The sequence below is a fragment of the Triticum dicoccoides genome, chromosome 4B (assembly GCF_002162155.2).
Source record: "Triticum dicoccoides isolate Atlit2015 ecotype Zavitan chromosome 4B, WEW_v2.0, whole genome shotgun sequence".
NCBI classification, from domain to species: domain Eukaryota; kingdom Viridiplantae; phylum Streptophyta; class Magnoliopsida; order Poales; family Poaceae; genus Triticum; species Triticum dicoccoides.
This window is the reverse complement of record NC_041387.1, coordinates 30,983,071-31,002,841: the sequence shown is the minus strand read 5'-3', so window position 1 is coordinate 31,002,841 and position 19,771 is coordinate 30,983,071.

The window sequence follows — 19,771 nt, the reverse complement described above, 5'->3', positions numbered from 1 at the left end:
CGGAAGGTCAATGACAATATACTTTAACTGAGATGTGAGAAAAGATAAACCATTACGTTGTCTTCCATGTCCAACGTCGACTCTTTTAGCATGTCATACTTAATGAGTGCTCACAATCATAAAAGATGTCCAAGATAGTGTATTTATATGTGAAACCTCTCTTTCCTTATTACTTCTATTAATTGCAACGATGACCAAAACTATGTTTATCAACTCTCAACAACTTTTATGCCTCATACTTTCTATGTGTGAAGTTATTACTATCCATAAGATCAATATGAACTCTTTTATTCTTTTTATTCTTTCTATTTTTCTCAAGATCATAAGAAAGCAAAGCCCTTGACTCAACACTAATCTTTATTATAGATAGCTCACGGACTCGATTACATAAAGAGATCACAAAGCAAAACTAGAAGCTACTTGATATCAAAACTTCAATCTACTAGATTAAGATACTACTAAAAAGGATCGAACTAAATAAAACGGTAAAGATAGGAGTGTGATGGTGATACGATACCGGGGTACCTCCCCCAAGCTTGGCAGTTGCCAAGGGGAGTGCCCATACCCATGTGATTATGTCTCCTTCTTCACGGTTGGTGTTATGACCTTCTTGGCAATGATGCCCCTCAGGATACGATTCTCCTCCTCGAGCTTATTGACTTGTTGCTTGAGGCCCATAATTTCTTTGCGGAGCTTGCCAGTAACGGCTAAAGCTCCTTTTACCCAAGGATGCTGCATAGCTTCTGGAGAACAAGTGATGCTCTTTTTCATATTTTCATAAGAAAGGAATCTAAAGTTGGAAGGAATGACCGAATTTGGAATAGCCGAGCTATGTAGTTCCCCCATCGTGAATTCTGCTTGGAGACGAGAGGTGACCTCTTGATCTTACTCCATGGCATCTATCCTTTTCAAGTCGGCCTCCATCTCGTCCTCCGTCGATGGTCCAAAGTGATAAACATCGCCTTTTGCTCTTGGACCTAGTGTCGAGTGAGACACCCGACTTTCCCCGATTGACTCTTGAGAAGACAACTTGCTCTAAATCTGCAACAGGGACAACTCGAAACGAAAACAGAGGATATTTGCGTAATACAATGGTCAAAACTTCCGGGAGATTATATAATGAATTTTTACTGATCAAAATACGTAATGTGCAAGAAAACGGAGTCCGGGAGGCGCACGAGGTGTCCACGAGACAGGGGGCGCGCCTAGTAGGGGTGGGCGCGCCCTCCACTCTCGTGGAGGCCTCGTGTCCTTCCCGGACTGCTTCTTTCTTCCTAAAATTCTTAAATATTCCAAAACTGATAAAAATTGCCTTTAGAATTGTTTTGGAGTCGGTTTACTTACCGTACCACATACCTATTCCTTTTCGGAGTCTGGAACGTTCTGGAAAGTGTCCCTTATGTATTCCTCCGGGGTTGCGGTTTCAATAATATTATTTCAACATTGATATGATTACTTGAAATATAATGTTTAATTCTTTGACCGTTCACCACCCTTGGACTTGTGCCTTCGAAGTTGTTGATTTTTATGGCACCAGAACGATAGACCTCCTCGATAACGTAAGGACCTTCCCATTTAGAGAGAAGTTTTCCTGCAAAAAATCTTAAACGAGAGTTTAATAATAACACATAATCACCTACGTTAAACTCACGCTTTTGTATCCCTTTGTCATGCCAGCGTTTGACTTTTTCTTTGAATAGCTTGGCATTCTCATAGGCTTGGGTTCTCCATTCATCAAGTGAGCTAATATCAAACAACCTCTTCTCACCGGCAAGTTTGAAGTCATAGTTGAGCTCTTTGATAGCCCAATATGCTTTATGTTCAAGTTCTAGAGGTAAATGACAAGATTTTCCATAAACCATCTTATATGGAGACATACCCATAGGATTTTTATATGTAGTTCTATAAGCCCATAATGCATTCTTCCTATATCTATTAACAGTCTTTTGCAAAATTAATTTGAGCTCTCTATTGCTCAACTCTACTTGACCACTAGACTGTGGGTGATAAGGAGATGTGATTCTATGATTAACATCGTACTTAGCAAGCATCTTACGGAAAGCGCCATGAATAAAATGTGAACCACCATCAGTCATAAGATATCTAGGGACTCCAAACCTCGGAAAAATAACTTCTTTAAGCATTTTAATAGAAGTGTTATGATCAGCACTACTAGTTGGAATAGCTTCTACCCACTTAGTAACATAATCAACAGCAACTAAAATATGTGTGTAACCATTAGAGGCAGGAAAAGGTCCCATATAATCAAAGCCCCAAACATCAAATGGTTCAATAACAAGAGAATAATTCATAGGCATTTCTTGACGTCTACTAATATTACCAATTCTTTGACATTCATCACAAGACAAGACAAACTTACGAGCATCTTTGAAGAGAGTAGGCCAATAAAAACCAGATTGCAATACCTTGTGAGCAGTTCTGTCTCCAACGTGGTGTCCTCCATATGATTCAAAGTGACACTTGCGTAGGATATGTTCCTGTTCATGCTCAGGTACACAACGTCTAATAATACCATCTACTCCTTCTTTATAAAGGTGTGGGTCATCCCAGAAGTAATGTCTTAAAGCATAAAAGAACTTTTTCTTTTGCTGGTATGTGAAGCTAGGTGGTATAAATTTAGCAACAATGTAATTAGCATAATCATCATACCAAGGAGCAGTACGAGAAGCATTAACGACCGCTAATTGTTCATCGGGAAAGCTATCATCAATAGGTAGTGGGTCATCAAGAACATTCTCTAACCTAGACAAGTTGTCTGCAACGGGGTTCTCAACTCCCTTTCTATCAATAATATGCAAGTCAAATTCTTGGAGTAAGAGAACTCGTCTAATGAGTCTAGGCTTAATATCTTTATTTTCCATAAGATATTTAACAGCAGCGTGATCAGTGTGAATAGTAACTTTGGAATCAACAATATAAGGTCTGAACTTATCACATGCAAACACTACTGCTAAGAATTCTTTTTCAGTAGTAGCATAATTTCTCTGGGCAGTATCAAGAGTCTTACTGGCATACTGGATAACATTTAATTTCTTATCAACTCTTTGCCCTAGAACAACACCTACAGCATAATCACTAGCATCACACATAATTTCAAAAGGTAAATTCCAATTAGGTGGCTGAACAATAGGTGCAGTGATCAAAGATTTCTTAAGTATTTCAAATGCTTCTACACAATCATCATCAAAGACAAAAGGAATATCTTTTTGCAATAAATTAGTTAGAGGCCTAGAGATTTTAGAAAAGTCCTTAATGAACCTCCTATAAAAACCGGCATGACCAAGGAAACTTCTTATACCTTTTATGTCCTTGGGACATGGCATCTTTTCAATAGCATCAACTTTAGCTTTGTCAACTTCAATACCTCTCTCGGAGATCTCGTGCCCCAAGACAATGCCTTCATTAACCATAAAGTGGCACTTTTACCAATTCAAGACGAGACTAGTGTCTTCGCATCTCTGCAAAACTCGATCAAGGTTGCTCAAGCAATCATCAAAAGAGGATCCATAAACGGAGAAGTCATCCATGAATACCTCACAAATCATTTCACAAAAGTCAGAGAATATAGCCATCATACATCTTTGAAAGGTAGCAGGTGCATTACATAAACCAAAAGGCATACGTCTATAGGGAAAAGTACCGAAAGGGCAAGTAAAAGTAGTTTTTGATTGATCTTCCGCCGACACAGGTATTTGAGAGAAACCAGAATATCCATCTAGAAAGCAGAAATGTGTATGTTTGGATAGTCTTTCTAGCATTTGATCAATAAAAGGTAAAGGGTAATGATCTTTCTTAGTAGATTTATTTAATTTACAGAAATCAATTACCATCCTATAACCTGTAATAATTCTTTGCAGAATCAATTCATCTTTATCATTAGGAACAACAGTAATACCTCCCTTTTTAGGGACACAATGGACAGGGCTTACGCATTCACTATCAGCAACGGGATAAATTATATCTCCTTTCTTACCACTTCTTTCATCTTGGGATTCAGTCGTTGTTGAGGATCTCTAACCGGTTTGGCACCTTCCTCCACTTTAATTTTATGTTGACATAACGTGGGACTAATGCCCTTGAGATCATCCAGAGTATGTCCAATAGCAGCGCGGTGCTTCTTCAGAGTTTTCAATAATCTTTCCTCTTCCCGCTCTGAAAGGTTAGCACTAATAATAACAGGATATATTTTCTTTTCATCAAGATAAACATACTTAAGATTATTAGGTAATGGTTTTAGCTAAAACACGGGATCACCCTTGGGTGGAGGGGGATCCCCTAGAATTTCAACGGGAAGGTTATGTTTCAGAATAGGTTCCTGTTTAAGGAATACTTCATCTATTTCCCTTCTTTCTTTCATAAACATATCATTTTCATGGTCTAACAAATATTGTTCTAACGGATCAGTAGGGGGTACGGCAATAGAAGCAAGACCAATTATTTCATGTTTACTAGGTAATTCTTTACCACGGGGTTGTCTACGAAATTTAGCAAAATTAAACTCATGAGTCATATCATCCAAGCCAACCGTAACAACATCCTTTTCACAATCAATCTTAGCTTTAACAGTGTTCAAGAAGGGTCTACCAAATATAATGGGACAAAAGTCATCTTGTGGGGAACTAAGAACAAGAAAATCAGCAGGGTATTTAACCTTCCCACACAAGACTTCAACATCCCTAACAATCCCAATTGGTTAAATAGTATCTCTATTAGCAAGCTTGATAGTAACATCAATACCTTCCAATTCAACGGGTGCAGTGTCATGCATAATTTCTTTATATAAATCATAGGGTATTGCACTAGCACTAGCACCCATATCACATAAGCCATGATAACAATGATCTCCTATTTTAACAGAAATAACAGGCATGCCAACGACAGGTCTATGTGTTTTGGCATCTGGTTTAACAATATTAGAAGTTTCACCGCAGAAGTAAATAACATGCCCATCTAAATTATCATCCAAGAGATCTTTAACCATAGCAATACTAGGTTCAACTTTAATTTGCTCGGGAGGTGTATAAGTTCTAGTATTAATCTTACGAACAACACTCGAAGTTTTAGCATAATCCTTTATCCTAACAGGAAAAGGTGGTTTCTCAACATAAGTAGTAGGAACAATAGGATCACTATAAGTGATAGTCTTTTCTTCAACTGTAATAGGTGCAACTACTTTTACTTCAATGGGAGGATTATATTTAAACCACTTCTCCTTAGGGAGATCAACGTGAGTAGCAAAAGATTCACAGAAAGAAGCTACTATCTTAGAGTCAAGTCCATATTTAGCGCTAAATCCACGAAAAACATCGGTATCCATAAAATATTTAACACAATCAAACTTAGGTGTCATACCTGACTCCTTACCAACGTTGGAACCCCAATCTTCAGAGTTGCGTTTAATTCTTTCCAATAAGTCCCATTTGAATTCAATAGTCTTCAGCATATAAGAACCAGCGCAGGAAGTATCGAGCATGGTGCGATCATTGAGAGAAAGCCGAGCATAAAATTTTTGAATAATCATTTCTCTAGAGAGCTCATGATTGGTGCATGAATATAACATTGACTTAAGCCTCCCCCAAGCTTGAGCGATGCTTTCTCCTTCGCGAGGCCAGAAATTATATATGTAATTACGATCACGATGAACAAGATGCATAGGGTAGAACTTCTGGTGAAATTCCAACTTCAATCGTTTATAATTCCAAGATCCCGTATCATCACATAGCCTAAACCATGTCAATGCATCTCCCTTCAAAGATAAAGAGAAGACCTTCCTTTTGACAACATCATCAGGAATACCTGCAAGCTTAAATAATCCACAAACTTCATCCACAAAGATAAGGTGTAAATCGGGATGCAATGTTCCATCTCCTGCAAATGGATTAGCTAGCAGTTTCTCTATCATACCCGAAGGAATTTCAAAGTGAACATTTTCAGTAGGTTTAGTAGGTTGACGAGCAACTCTTTGCTCTACTGGTCAGGGAGAAGATGCCCCGAACAAGCCCCTCAAAGGATTAGTTTCCATAGTAACAAGTAACAGAAAATTTCAGCACACTATATAAATGTTTCCTTACCAAGTTCCACTCACCAAAAGCGCTACACTCTCCGGCAACGGCGCCAGAAAAGAGTCTTGATGACCCACAAGTGTAGGGGATCTATCGTAGTCCTTTCGATAAGTAAGACTGTCTTACCCAACAAGGAGCAGAAGGAAATGATAGGCGGTTTTCAATAAGGTTTTCTCTGCAAGCACTGAAATTGTAAGTAATAGATAGTTTTGTGATAAGATAAATTGTAACGAGTAACAAGCAATAAAAGTAAATAAGGTGCAGCAAGGTGGCCCAATAATTTTTGTAGCAAAGGACAAGCCTGGACAATTTCTTATAATGAGAAAAGCGCTCCCGAGGACACATGGGAATTATCGTCAAGCTAGTTTCATCACACTCATATGATTCACGTTCGGTACTTTGATAATTTGATATGTGGGTGGACCGGTGCTTGTGTACTGTCCTTACTTGGACAAGCATCTCACTTATGATTAACCCCTATTGCAAGCATCCGCAACTACAACAAAAGGATTAAGGTAAACCTAACCACGACATTAAACATATGGATCCAAATCAGCCCCTTACGAAGCAACGCATAAACTAGGGTGTAAGCTTCTGTCACTCTAGCAACCCATCATCTACTTATCACTTCCCAATGCCATCCTCTAGGCCCAAATAATGGTGAAGTGTCATGTAGTCGACGTTCACATAACACCACTAGAGGAAAGACAACATACATCTCATCAAAATATCGAACGAATACCAAATTCACATGACTACTAATAGCAAGACTTCACCCATGTCCTCAGGAACAAACGTAACTACTCACAAAGCATATTCATGTTCATAATCAGAGGTGTAATAATATGCATTAAGGATCTGAACATATGATCTTCCACCAAGTAAACCAATAAGTATCAACTACAAGGAGTAATCAACACTACTAGCAACCCACAGGCACCAATTTGTAGTTTTGGATACAAGGTTGGATACAAGAGATGAACTAGGGTTTGAGAGGAGATGGTGCTGGTGAAGATGTTGATGGAGATTGACCCTCTCCCGGTGGGAGGATCGTTGGTGATGACGATGGTGATGATTTCCCCCTCCCGGAGGGAAGCGTCCCTGGCAGAACAGCTCTGCCGGAGCTCTAGATTGGTTCCGCCAAGGTTCCGCCTCGTGGCGGCGGAATTTTGTCCCGTAAGCTTGCCCACGATTTTTTCCAGGATAAACCCTTCATATAGGAGAAGATGGACACCGGGGGGCCACCAGGGGGCCCAGGAGACAGGGGCACGCTTAGTAGGGGTGGGCGCGGCCCCACCCTCCTGGACAGGGTGTGGGCCCCCTGAGGTGTTTCTTCTGCTCAATAATTCTTATTAAATCCAAAAATAAGTTTCGTGGAGTCTCAGGTCTTTTGGAGCAGTGCAGAATAGGTTTCCAATGTTTGCTCCTTTTCCAGCCAGAATTCCAGCTGCCAGCATTCCCCCTCTTCATGGTAAACCTTATAAAATAAGAGAGAATAACCATAAGTATTGATATATGATGTGTAATAACAGCCCATAATGCAATAAATATTGATATAAAAGCATGATGCAAAATGGACGTATCAACGTGCCACTCGCCAAGCCGGTCCGGCCCCATCTCCAACCAACGCGCCAGGCGCATAAAGCTGCTGGGCTCGACAGAGTCCGGCCAAAGGGCCGCCATCGCGGTGTCGGCCTCGTACATCCGCCCCATATGCATCCCCAAGACCTGCAGGCAGGCCTCAGCAGCGGCGACGATTTCCGGGAAGGTCCACGCCACCCGCGGGTCCGTTCCAGATCCAATGACTCCGGTCGGGTCACACTGAAAGCGGACGGCTTCCTCCACCAGTCGTTGCATCTCCGGGAAGGCTCGTGCCACAAAAGATGAAGCACATCAGAAGAAGGACAACAAGGACAAAAGGCCGGACCCCGACCCGGCAAAAACAAGAAAAGCACTTACTGGAGAAGGACTCTTCCAGGTGTTGCACTTCGAGCAACGTACCACACCGCTCCCGTTAAATGGCGCAGTCGCGCTCCTGGAGCGCCTTCTCCAGATAGGCCACCTTGGCAAGGGCCGCTTTCAGTTCAGCGTCCTTGTCATCGATCGCCTTCTCGGCCGCCTCGCGACAACGGGCCTCGTCCTGCCGGGCCCCCTCAGCCGCGGTAACCTGCTCCCATAGGTGATCCACCTCGGCCTGGAGCGGCCCTTTTCGTCAGCCAGCCAGCCGCGCTACTGGTCCGCCTCGACCAGGGCCTGCTGCGCCTCCACTGCCTTGGCAGCTTCCGCCTTAAGAAGCTCCACCTCGGCCTTGAGGCAGCTCTTGTGACCCGCCAGCTGCTCATGCAGGTGGTTGGCCTCGTCGAGAGACCGCCGGGCCGCAGCCGCCTCTGCCCTCGCCTTCGCCAACTCGACGCCAAGGCGGCCGGTGTCGACAACGAGCCGGTCATAGTGGTGACCAGCCCGGAGCAGATGAGTCCGCCAGGATAGCACCTCGGCTGCGAAAAAGAAGAGTTCAGCAAACAAGAAAGCAAGATTTAAGATTTGGCCCAACTATTACACAGTTGGCCCGAATCTCGGGGGCTACACCCTGTGGGTGCTAGCGCGCCCCCACTAGAAAAGAGCACGAAGATACATGCGGTGAAGCGAAGCTCCTCCTCCTTAACGGCGAGCTTCTCCTTGAGCTCCCGGTACTTGCCCGGGAGATGGTTGAAGGCGCCGACCCAGTAGGCGTCGAGTTGCTGAAGAGAGCAGAAATCAGAACAAGGCCAACACTCCAAAGATTCGACCAAACTACTGCGTAGTTGGCCCGAATCTCGGGGGCTACACCCAGTGGGTGTGCTGGCGCGCCCCCACGAAGAAGAAATCGCGAAAAAGAAGAAGCTTAACAGAACGGCGCGCTCCAGGTCACGCGTCCGCTCCACCTCGGCCTGGACAAAGGCCTCGAGCCGGTCCGTCCGGCCGCGCAGGTGGCGGCTGACGGCGTCCATCGCCGCCTCCTCCTGGGTCTGAGGACCGAAGACCACGACGCCCCCGCTCTGCGCCAGCTGTGGCGTGGCTCCCCGGCGTCCTCCCTGCCGGAGCACCAAGGCGTGCTCCCCGCTGGCCGCTCCTGACGCGGCCGGCAACTCCTCCGACGTCCTCTCCAGCACCGTCAATGAACCGGACGCCGGGACTCCCTGCGTCACCGCCTCTGGTCCGGACGCCGGAACGGTGTGCTGCGCCACCACCGGTCCGGCTGCAGGGGCGGCCTCTGGCACCACCGCCCACGGTGCCTCCTCCAACACCGGCGGCGCCTCATGCGCCGCCGCCCACAGTGCCTCCTCCAAGGCGGCACCGCCTCCACCGCCATTAGCCCCCACTCGCTCAACGACGTCGACCCGCGGCGGGGTATCGTCCTCCACCTCCATGACCTCCGGGTCGAAGACTACCACCTCAACCCGGCCCTCGAGGCTGTGCTCCCTCGCCGACGACGGCTCGAAGACCGTCGCCGCCACCACCGTGCCCTCCAGCATCTCGCGCCAGGCCGGCTCCACGCCGACTCGCGCCCATACTGCCGCCGCGTCGGTCCAAGCCCGGACCGACGCCACCTCCAGCTCTGCCTCGGCCCTGATCCTGTCCCGCCAGGCCAAGCCCTCGGCGTCGTCCGGGTCCAGGCAGATGTCTGAGTCGGCCCATCCCTCTGCCTCGCCCTGGTCGACGAGGTCGGACCGGCTCCTGCGGAACGCGGTCCCTTCAGCGGCCGCGGCGGCCGCCGCCGCCCTCACCAACACAATTGGCGACCTAAAGAGGAAGAAGACAGAATGAGCAAAAAAGAAACAAGGCCGGCATGACAAGTCCGGACGCGTACAGGAGATGAAGCTTACCCCGACAAGACTGGGACCGGGGTTGGCCTCCCATGCCCAGCGCCGCGGTTCCTCTTGGCCGGCCTCCCGACTCCGGCTGGGTCTGCCGTGCGCTTTAGGGCCCGGGGTCACGGCGCGACGATGTCCTTCTCGTGCAGGCGGCTCGGCACCGCCCCAAGCGACGACCCGGCTCTGCCCGCATCGCTGCCTCCCCCGCCCAACGCCACTGCGCCAACAACTCAAGATACATGAAGAAAATACAAGACTTACCCGCGCGATGCCCAGCGCCGGCGTCGGCCTCGGCTTCCTCCTCCCCACCATGTGCCGCGGGCCCCTCTGGCGCCACCGGCGCCACCTGCGATGGAGCCCGGGCGTAAGGATGTCGGGTCGTGTTCAGAAGCACCTCCCGCGTCGCGTTAGGACGGACGAGGAGGTGCACAGCAGCAAAGTAAGGTGACCAGACACTCACCTGTGGCGCCGGGTTCGACTCCCTGTACGGCACCTTGCCGAACCGCGAGTCCTCCCCAAGGTTGGCCTTGGAGATGTCGTTCACGCGGCGCGCGATCTGCTCCGCCGTCAGCCGCGCCGACCCCATGCGGTTGGGGTCTTGAAGGCCGACCATCTCGCCAATGAGGCAGGAGCGCCTCTGCAGCGGGAGGACCCGGCACATGATGAATGCGGCGATGAGGTCGTTGCCGGAGAGCTCCTCCCGCGTCCTCATCACAGTCACCCTCCTACAGAGATTGAGAATCTCCTACGACGGGCGCCTGAGCGAGTAGCCCCAATTCATCTTCGCCCGCGGCGGCATGATGGCGAAGGGCGGAAGATTGATGTCCGCACCCAAGTTGCGGACGTAGAAGAAGGAGTTCTGCCACTTCTTGGCAGAATCCTCCAGCGGGATCTTGGGGAAGTCCGCCCCTGACCGCTTCAACATGACGGCGGCGCCGCAGTCAGCGAACTCTCCGGCCGACGGGCCCTGCTGCTTTAGGGACAAGAAGCACGCCCAGAGGTCGATCGTGGGCTCGACCCCCAGGTACACCTCGCAGAGGGTGACGAAGCCGGAGAGCTGGACGATGGCAGCAGTGCCAAGATGATGCGGCTGAAGCCCAAAGAACTCCAGGAACGTGCGGAAGAAGGTGCTTGCCGGCAGCCCGAATCCGCGCTTGAAATGCACGAGGAAGACCACGCGCTCTAACTCCTTGGGCTGCGGCCTCTGCTCGCCGTGCGGCAGACGAAGGGCGACATCCGTCTCCCGCGGCACGTGCCGCGACACCCGAAGATGGGCGATGTCCTCGGTGGTGACATTCCAGCCCATCCAAGAGCCCGACGACAGGGCCATGGACGAAGGAAGAAGAAAGAAGATGGACGACGGAGAAGTTCTGCTCAGGGCAGCAGGCGCCGCTGTGTGTTGGTTGCAAAGAGCAGGGCAAGAGCATGGGGCAGGAGGGAGCATGCGAGAATGATGTCCGCCGCCCCTGCCCCCCAATTTATAACCCTCAGTTTGAACGTGGGGGAGTGGGATCATCTGCACGCACCCTTTCCACTACCCCGCAATAAGTGTGCACGTACACGCGCAGTAACTTCCTGGGGAAGGGCAACCGGCCCCGGATGCTGCAATAAATCCGTGCGCATAGGCCAAGGACGCGCGGCGGCGGGCCCTGATAACCCACAAGTGTAGAGGATCGCAACAACTTTCGAGGGTAGAGTATTCAACCCAAATTTATTGATTTGACACAAGGGGAGCCAAAGAATATTCTTAAGTATTAGCAGTTGAGTTGTCAATTCAACCACACCTGGATAACTTAGTATCTGCAGCAAGGTATTTAGTAGCAAAGTAGTATGATAGTAATGGTAATAGTGGCAAAAGTAAAGATAGCAGTTTTGTAGTAATTATAACAGTAGCAACGGTAAGGTAAATAGGCAAAGCACAATATGTGAAAAGCTCGTAGGCATTGGATCAGTGATGGATAATTATGTCGGATGCAATTCATCATGTAATAACATAGGGTGACACAGAACTAGCTCCAGTTCATCAATGTAATGTAGGCATGTATTCTGAATTTAGTCGTACGTGCTTATGGAAAAGAACTTGCATGACATCTTTTGTCCTACCCTCCCGTGGCAGCGGGGTCCTAATGGAAACTAAGGGATATTAAGGCCTCCTTTTAATAGAGAACCGGACCAAAGCATTAGCACTTAGTGAATACATTAACTCCTTAAACTACGGTCATCACCGAGAAGTATCCCGATTATTGTCACTTCAGGGTTGTCGGATCATAACACATAATAGGTGACTATAGACTTGCAAGATAGGATCAAGAACTCACATATATTCATGAAAACATAATAGGTTCAGATCTGAAATCATGGCACTCGGGCCCTAGTGACAAGCATTAAGCATAACAAAGTCATAGCAACATCAATCTCAGAACATAGTGGATACTAGGGATCCAATCCTAACAAAACTAACTTGATTATATGGTAAATCTCATCCAACCCATCATCGTCCAGCAAGCCTACGATGGAATTACTCATGCACGGCGGTGAGCATCATGAAATTGGTGATGGAGGATGGTTGATGATGACGACGACGATGAATCCCCCTCTTCGGAGCCTCAAACAGACTCCAGATCAGCCCTCCCGAGAGGTTTTAGGGCATGGCGGTGGCTCCGTATCGTAAAACACGATGAAACTTCCTTTTTGATTTTTTTCTCTGCAAAACGGAATATATGGAGTTGGAGTTGAGGTCGGTGGAGCAGCACGGGGCCCACGAGACAGGGGGGCGCCCAGGGGGAGGGGGCACGCCCCCCACCCTCATGGACAGGGTGTGGGCCCCCTGGCCTTCATCTTTTGCCAGTATTTTTTATATTTTCCAAAAGTTATCTCCGTGGATTTTCAGGTCATTCCGTGAACTTTTGTTTTCTGCACAATAAACAACACCATGGCAGTTCTGCTGAAAACAGCGTCAGTCCGGATTAGTTTCATTCAAATCATGCAAGTTAGAGTCCAAAACAAGGGCAAAGGTGTCTGGAAAAGTAGATACGTTGGAGACGTATCAGGCCCCAGCCCGCCGCCCAGTCCCGTCACGCGCGTGGCCCATCAGGCCCCTCCGACTCCCGGGCACCACGTGGCGCCCGCGCGAAGACCGAGGGATTGCCCCAAGATTCGACAGACTCCTCGGTTCCCACCATCACAGGGATGTTGCGATTCGGTTTCCGAGAAAACCGGCACACAGTGGGTGTTGCCGGACCCGGCGCTTGCAGAATCCGCCTTGCTCGAGGGGGAATCTGCGAAGGCCCACTCATCCAAAGACGGCGGACCTTCACAGCTTCGGGGACTATTGTCAGGGGGATGAACCCCGGGCAGGCAACGGAACCCGGATCCTTTTCAAAAACAACGGGGCCAGCATCACCCCTCAAGCCGGCACGCGCCTGGCCGGGTCGCTCGACCCGGCCAAGCCCCGCAACCCGAGCAAGCTCTCCGACCCGGCACAAGACAGCCGAACCCGGCGCAACCAAAGCTTCCTCGACAAGCCAGCTCCACCTGTGGCATGCTCCGCAATCCAGCCACGGGTCAGCTCCCGTCCCATCCAGGCCGTACGACGGGACAAGGCTTCAATCACCGATGACCAAGGCAATAGTGCCCCTCACCTGCCCGCTGACCAGGGATAGCGTGGCTACAATGCCCCCGCCCTCACCGCTGACAATAGCAAGCGGTGACCTGACGGAGCCCCATTGTACACGACTTGACTCGGCCTCACCCTGACGATCGACAAGACGGTGCACAGTCCCCCTAGGCATGTGGGGCCCGCACCTAGGGGAACCCGGCGAACCACAGGCCCCCAGCGGGTCCCAGCTCGGGTCCCCGGACGCTGACAACCCAGACCCACCGACTTGCAACCTTACCATTGTACCCCTGGGGGGTTATTCTACAAAACCCCCCAGGAGCCCTCACGTACAGGGGCGGCATGTAGAGAACGAGAGCAAGTAAGCACAAAACTAGCCACCGAAACAGCAACCCTAGAGAGAAGGGACAGCCTAAGCCTTGGCCAGCTCCCTTCCTCTCCCATACAGCTCCAGGAGCGACATTGTACTATCAAAACATCAAACTACACTCGGCAGAACTAGGGGTGTTATCTCTCCGGAGAGCCCCAAACCTGGGTATGTCCGGCGTCCCGCGCCCGCTCATGCCAACCTTGCCTCTGGAGCCCACCAGCGCCCTCGAGCCTCCTCCTCTCTTTAGCCATCCCTTGGCATCTGTTGTGCGCCCACCACGACACCAGGGTGCACCCCCTATAGCCCACGTGGGCCCCTGGGGCAGGTGGACCCCCCCCCCATGGACCTTCGGACCCCTTTCAGCAATCCCGGTACAATACTGATAATGCATGAAACTTTTCTAACGACAAAAACAAGACTTACTATATATGAATCTTTACCTTCAGACCATTCTGAAGCTCCTCGTGATGTCCGGGATCTCACGCGGAACTCCAAACAACATTCGGTTACCAATGCACATATCCCAATACTACTCTAGCGTCATTGAACGTTAAGCGTGCGGACCCTATGGGTTCGAGAATCATGTAGAAATGACTGGGACACCTCTCCAGTCAATTGTTGGAAATATGCCCTAGAGGCAATAATAAAATGATTATTATTATATTTCCTTGTTCATGATAATTGTCTTTTATTCATGCTATAATTGTATTATCCGGAAATCGTAATACACGTGTGAATACTTAGACCACAACATGTCCCTAGTGAGCCTCTAGTTGACTAGCTCGTTGATCAACAGATAGTCGTGGTTTCCTGACTATGGACATTGGATGTCATTGATAACGGGATCACATCATTAGGAGAATGATGTGATGGACAAGACCCAATCCTGAGCATAGCACAAGATCGTGTAGTTCGTTTTGCTAGAGCTTTTCCAATGTCAAGTATCTTTTCCTTAGACCATGAGATCGTGTAACTCCCGGATATCGTAGGAGTGCTTTGGGTGTACCAAACGTCACAGCGTAACTTGGTGACTATAAAGGTGCACTACAGGTATCTCCGAAAGTGTCTGTTGGGTTGACACGGATCGAGACTGGGATTTGTCACTCCGTATGACGGAGAGGTATCACTGGGCCCACTCGATAGTGCATCATCATAATGAGCTCAAAGTGACCAAGTGTCTGGTCACGGGATCATGCATTACGGTACGAGTAAAGCGACTTGCCGGTAACGAGATTGAACAAGGTATTGGGATACCGACAATCGAATCTCGGGCAAGTAACGTACCGATTGACAAAGGGAATTGTATACGGGGTTGCTTAAATCCTCGACATCGTGGTTCATCCGATGAGATCATCAAGGAGCATGTGGGAGCCAACTTGGGTATCCAGATCCCGTTGTTGGTTATTGACCGGAGAACCGTCTTGGTCATGTCTACATGTCTCCCGAACCCGTAGGGTCTACACACTTAAGGTTCGGTGACGCTAGGGTTGTATGAATATGAGTATGTAGCAAACCAAAAGTTGTTCGGAGTCCCGGATGAGATCCGGACGTCACGAGGAGTTCCAGAATGGTCCGGAGGTAAAGAATTATATATAGGAAGTGCTGTTTCGGCCATCGGGAGAGTTTTGGGGGTCACCGGTATTGTACCGGGACCATCAGAAGGGTCCCAGGGGTCCATCGGGTGGGGCCACCTATCCCGGAGGGCCCCGTGGGCTGAAGTGGGGAGGGGACCAGCCCCTAGTGGGCTGGTGCGGCCCCCCCACTTGGGCCCCCCTACGCCTAGGGTTGGAAACCCTAGGGTGGGGGGCGCCTCCACTTGCCTTGGGGGGCACTCCACCCCCCTGGCCGCCGCCCCCTTGGGAGATTCAATCTCCAGGGTCGGCGCCTCCCCCAGGGGGCCTATATAAAGGAGGGGGGAGGGAGGTCAGCCGCACCCTGAAGTCTTGGCGCCTCCCTCTCCCCTGCTACACCTCTCCCTCTCGCAGAAGCTCGGCGAAGCTCTGCCGGAACCCTGCTGCATCCACCACCACGATGTCGTGCTGCTGGATCTTCATCAACCTCTCCTTCCCCCTTGCTGGATCAAGAAGGAGGATACGTCACGCTGACCGTACGTGTCTTGAACGCGGAGGTGCCGTCCATTCGGCGCTAGGATCTCCGGTGATTTGGATCACGACGAGAACGACTCCCTCAACCCCGTTCTCTTGAACGCTTCTGCACGCGATCTACAAGGGTATGTAGATGCATCTCTCTCTCTCGTTGCTAGATGAACTCATAGATTGATCTTGGTGAACGTAGGAAAATTTTTATTTTATGCAACGTTCCCCAACATCAATAACCAGTAGCGGGACTTGGATGCCCATATTGGTTCCTACATATTCTATGAAGATCTCTATCGGTTGAACCATGATGTCAAGGATTCGGTCAATCCTGTATGCAATTCCCTTTGTCCGGCAATATGTTACTTGCCCGAGATTCGGTCGTTGGTATCTCCATACCTAGTGTAATCTCGTTACCGACAAGGATCTTTACCTGTTCCATAATACAAGATCCCGTGACTAAACTCATTAGTCGCATGCTTGCAAGCTTCTTGTGATGTTGTATTACCGAGAGGGCCCAGAGATATCTCTCCGTCACACGGAGCGACAAACCCCATTGTCGATCCATGCAACCCAACAAACACCTTCAGAGATACTTGTAGAGTACCTTTATGATCACCCAGTTACAAAGTGATGTTTGATAGCGCACAAGGCATTCTTTTGATATCCAGGAGTGGCATGATCTCATGGTCTAAAGAACTGATACTTGACATGAAGAAAGCTATAGCAAATAACTAAAAGATCTAATGCTAAGCTTATAGTTGGGTCTGTCCATCACATCATTCTCCTAATGATGTGATCCCGTTATCAAATGACAACTCTTGTCCATGGTTAGGAAACCATAACCATCTTTGATCAACGAGCTAGTCTAGTAGACCCCTGCGAATCATTCTGGTGGAAAGATGTCATGAGCCTGGCTCCTACTTATAGAGGCATCACGACCGTTGTGGTGCGAGATGGGAGTTCGACCCTGTTCTGGAAAGATGATTGGCATGGTGAAATTCTGACCGATAGCCACCCCCAGTTGTTCTCCTTTGCTAAACATGAAGATGCCTCCGTGCAAGGCATCCTGACTTCGCCTACGCTCGGTCAAAATTTTCACGTGCCACTATCAGTTCAAGCTAGGGGTGAGCTCGAGGCCCTACAAGCCGCTTTGTCCTCTTTGGTTCTCACCGAAGGGAATGATGCTTGGCATCCGGTCTGGGGATCAGAGGGGCTCGCCTCCAGCAAATTCTACCTGCACTATTTTCGGCACGAGGAAGTGGATGAGGCGTTTGCATGGATCTGGAAAGCAAAGTGCACCAACAAATGGAAAGTTTTTGCTTGGCTGCTTCTCGTGGATAGACTAAACACTCGTGGTCTGCTCAAGAGAAAGCACATGAAGCTGAGGGGTGACGACTACACGTGCCTACTTTGCCATCGGCCGCCCGAGGAAACTATGGAACATTTGTTTTTCCAGTGTGAGTTCAGTAGGTCTTGTTGGGAGAGGCTGGGGATCGCGTGGCCAAGGCAGGGCAATCGGGTGCAACTTTTGCATGCAGCCAAAACTTCGTGGAACGGGCCCATGTTCATGGATGTCTTCATTGTTGCTTCATGGAGCATTTGGAAGGAACGAAATAATAAACATTTTAGGAGGGTGGTGCCGACCGTTGATGGGTGGAGCCAGAGATTCAAACTGGATTTTAGCATGATGAGACACAGAATCAAAGAGGCTTTAGTGCCGTTTGTTGATAGGGTGATTAGCCTAGTCTCGTATCCTCCCCTATACCCTTGATGTATAGGGCCTCTACTCTGCCTCCATGTAATTTCTTTCTCATGTAATTTTGTGTGGTGAGATGTAATACAAAGTCAATGGGGGGTTGCCCTCACTGTCCCAAGCTTTCAAAAAAAAAGCTAGTCTAGTAGAGGCTTACTAGGGACACGGTGTAGTTTATGTATTCACACATGTACTTAGGTTTCCAGTCAATACAATTCTAGTATGAATAATAAACATTTATCGTGAACGAGAAATATGATAATAACCATTTTATTATTGCCTCTAGGGCATCTTTCCAACACATTCCTGTTAAGCCAGGATGCCACATACACCCCTCCTCAAAGGGACCGACGTCCCGTTGGCCCAACGTGAACGTTTCCTCTTCGCATGCCTATGCGCGTCAGTGTCGGTATCCACATGTGCCTCCTGTATGCATCACCGACCCGCGCACGCTTGTGTAACTAAGAGGACCAGCTCTGATGCGAATTGTAATGCCCTGGCCAAACCCACCACTTACTAGTCGTTGCGCCTGCGATCTAAAGTGGCCCCTGACCAACACTAGTCTTTCCTACACACTTTATCTTCACCAGTGCGTGCCTGGACCAACTTCACAGTCGGTCACCCATCCTTAAATTTCCCCCAAATCGAGCACGCTTATGTTTGAGGTTTCTCTCGGATGGGCTCCCAGAAAAGAGGTGCACCTTGTTGATATGAGTGGTCTATCATTCCTATTAAGTCGATATGTCACGAGTTAGAGGTGAATGAAAGTGAAGTGAAGTGGGGTGAAGTGAGTGGAGTGGCTTGCAAGGAATGGAATGAGTAAAATGACTTGGGCGGAATCGAATGGGGTTGGATTGGTTACAATCATAGGGGGTATGGTAGAGAATATAGAGAAATAACCTAAATTCTGGCCATTACTAAGAAAGTAAATACGACTGGAAAGAATCGGTAGGAATCAACAGGATTATCATATCCATTCAAAAAAAATTGAACGGATAGGGCAATGTTTGAGATTTAGGAGAAATACATTCCTCAGAAGTACTGATGAAAGAATGAGCGGTGGTTCGTAACACAAAAAGGTAGCTCATTTCCCCCGAAAATAGAACAACTCAAAATTACCAGTAAAATCAATTGATTGCTAGTACCAGAACAAACAAAACAGTTCTCTGGTCGAGAATTTGCATAAAAGAGTTAAGTCACAACTCAGAAGTTCTGGATGAAAAGAGCGGTTGTACCGCACTTATCCCATGACCAACAAAGAAGCAAATCAAGACGACTCGGAAGTGTCGATGAAAAATGTTGTGCTCGAATATGTCGTAGTAAATAGATAATGTTTCAAAGAGGAAAGGATCGACAATTCCGGAACATAATGAATTGCGCTTCCAAACTTTTGAAAGGTTTGATATGTGAGTATGAATAACGCAAAGTGGTTGTATAGTAGGGGAGAAAATGTTCGATACCAAGGCTTAGAGAAACTCATACAAAGGGAATGTATATGGAATGGATTTTGGATACTTTCGATTAGGATCTGTTCTTGGAGTTCAAACCAAAGTACTTGTTTGTGCCCTTCATCATATTATGGTTGTCGTATATTCAATGTTAATTTTGGATGCACTAAAAGCCTAGAAAGTACATACTAAGAGCTTGACGGGGACAACAACTAGAAATGTTGTTTGTGGGGTCACCAATGATCTTTCACTTAGCCACCTGCATATGAAAAATAGCCCTTAATCTCTGAAATAAACTCACTGAGACCATTAGTTCTCTCAAATGGTTTTGTCATAAATCATGAAAACAACTAGGATATGGTACGAAGATGCACTTTCAGCCTAGAACATGCGGGGGAGGCATGTGCGCACAACTACTGATCAAGTAAGTCGTAAATCAGTGTTACATTTTCCAATAGTATTTCACAACCTTCTCCATATGGTTGTTAATAATTTATTTTCCCATCTGTTGTGGTAAGACCTTTATGTACTCTTATATTGAGATGTCGGGC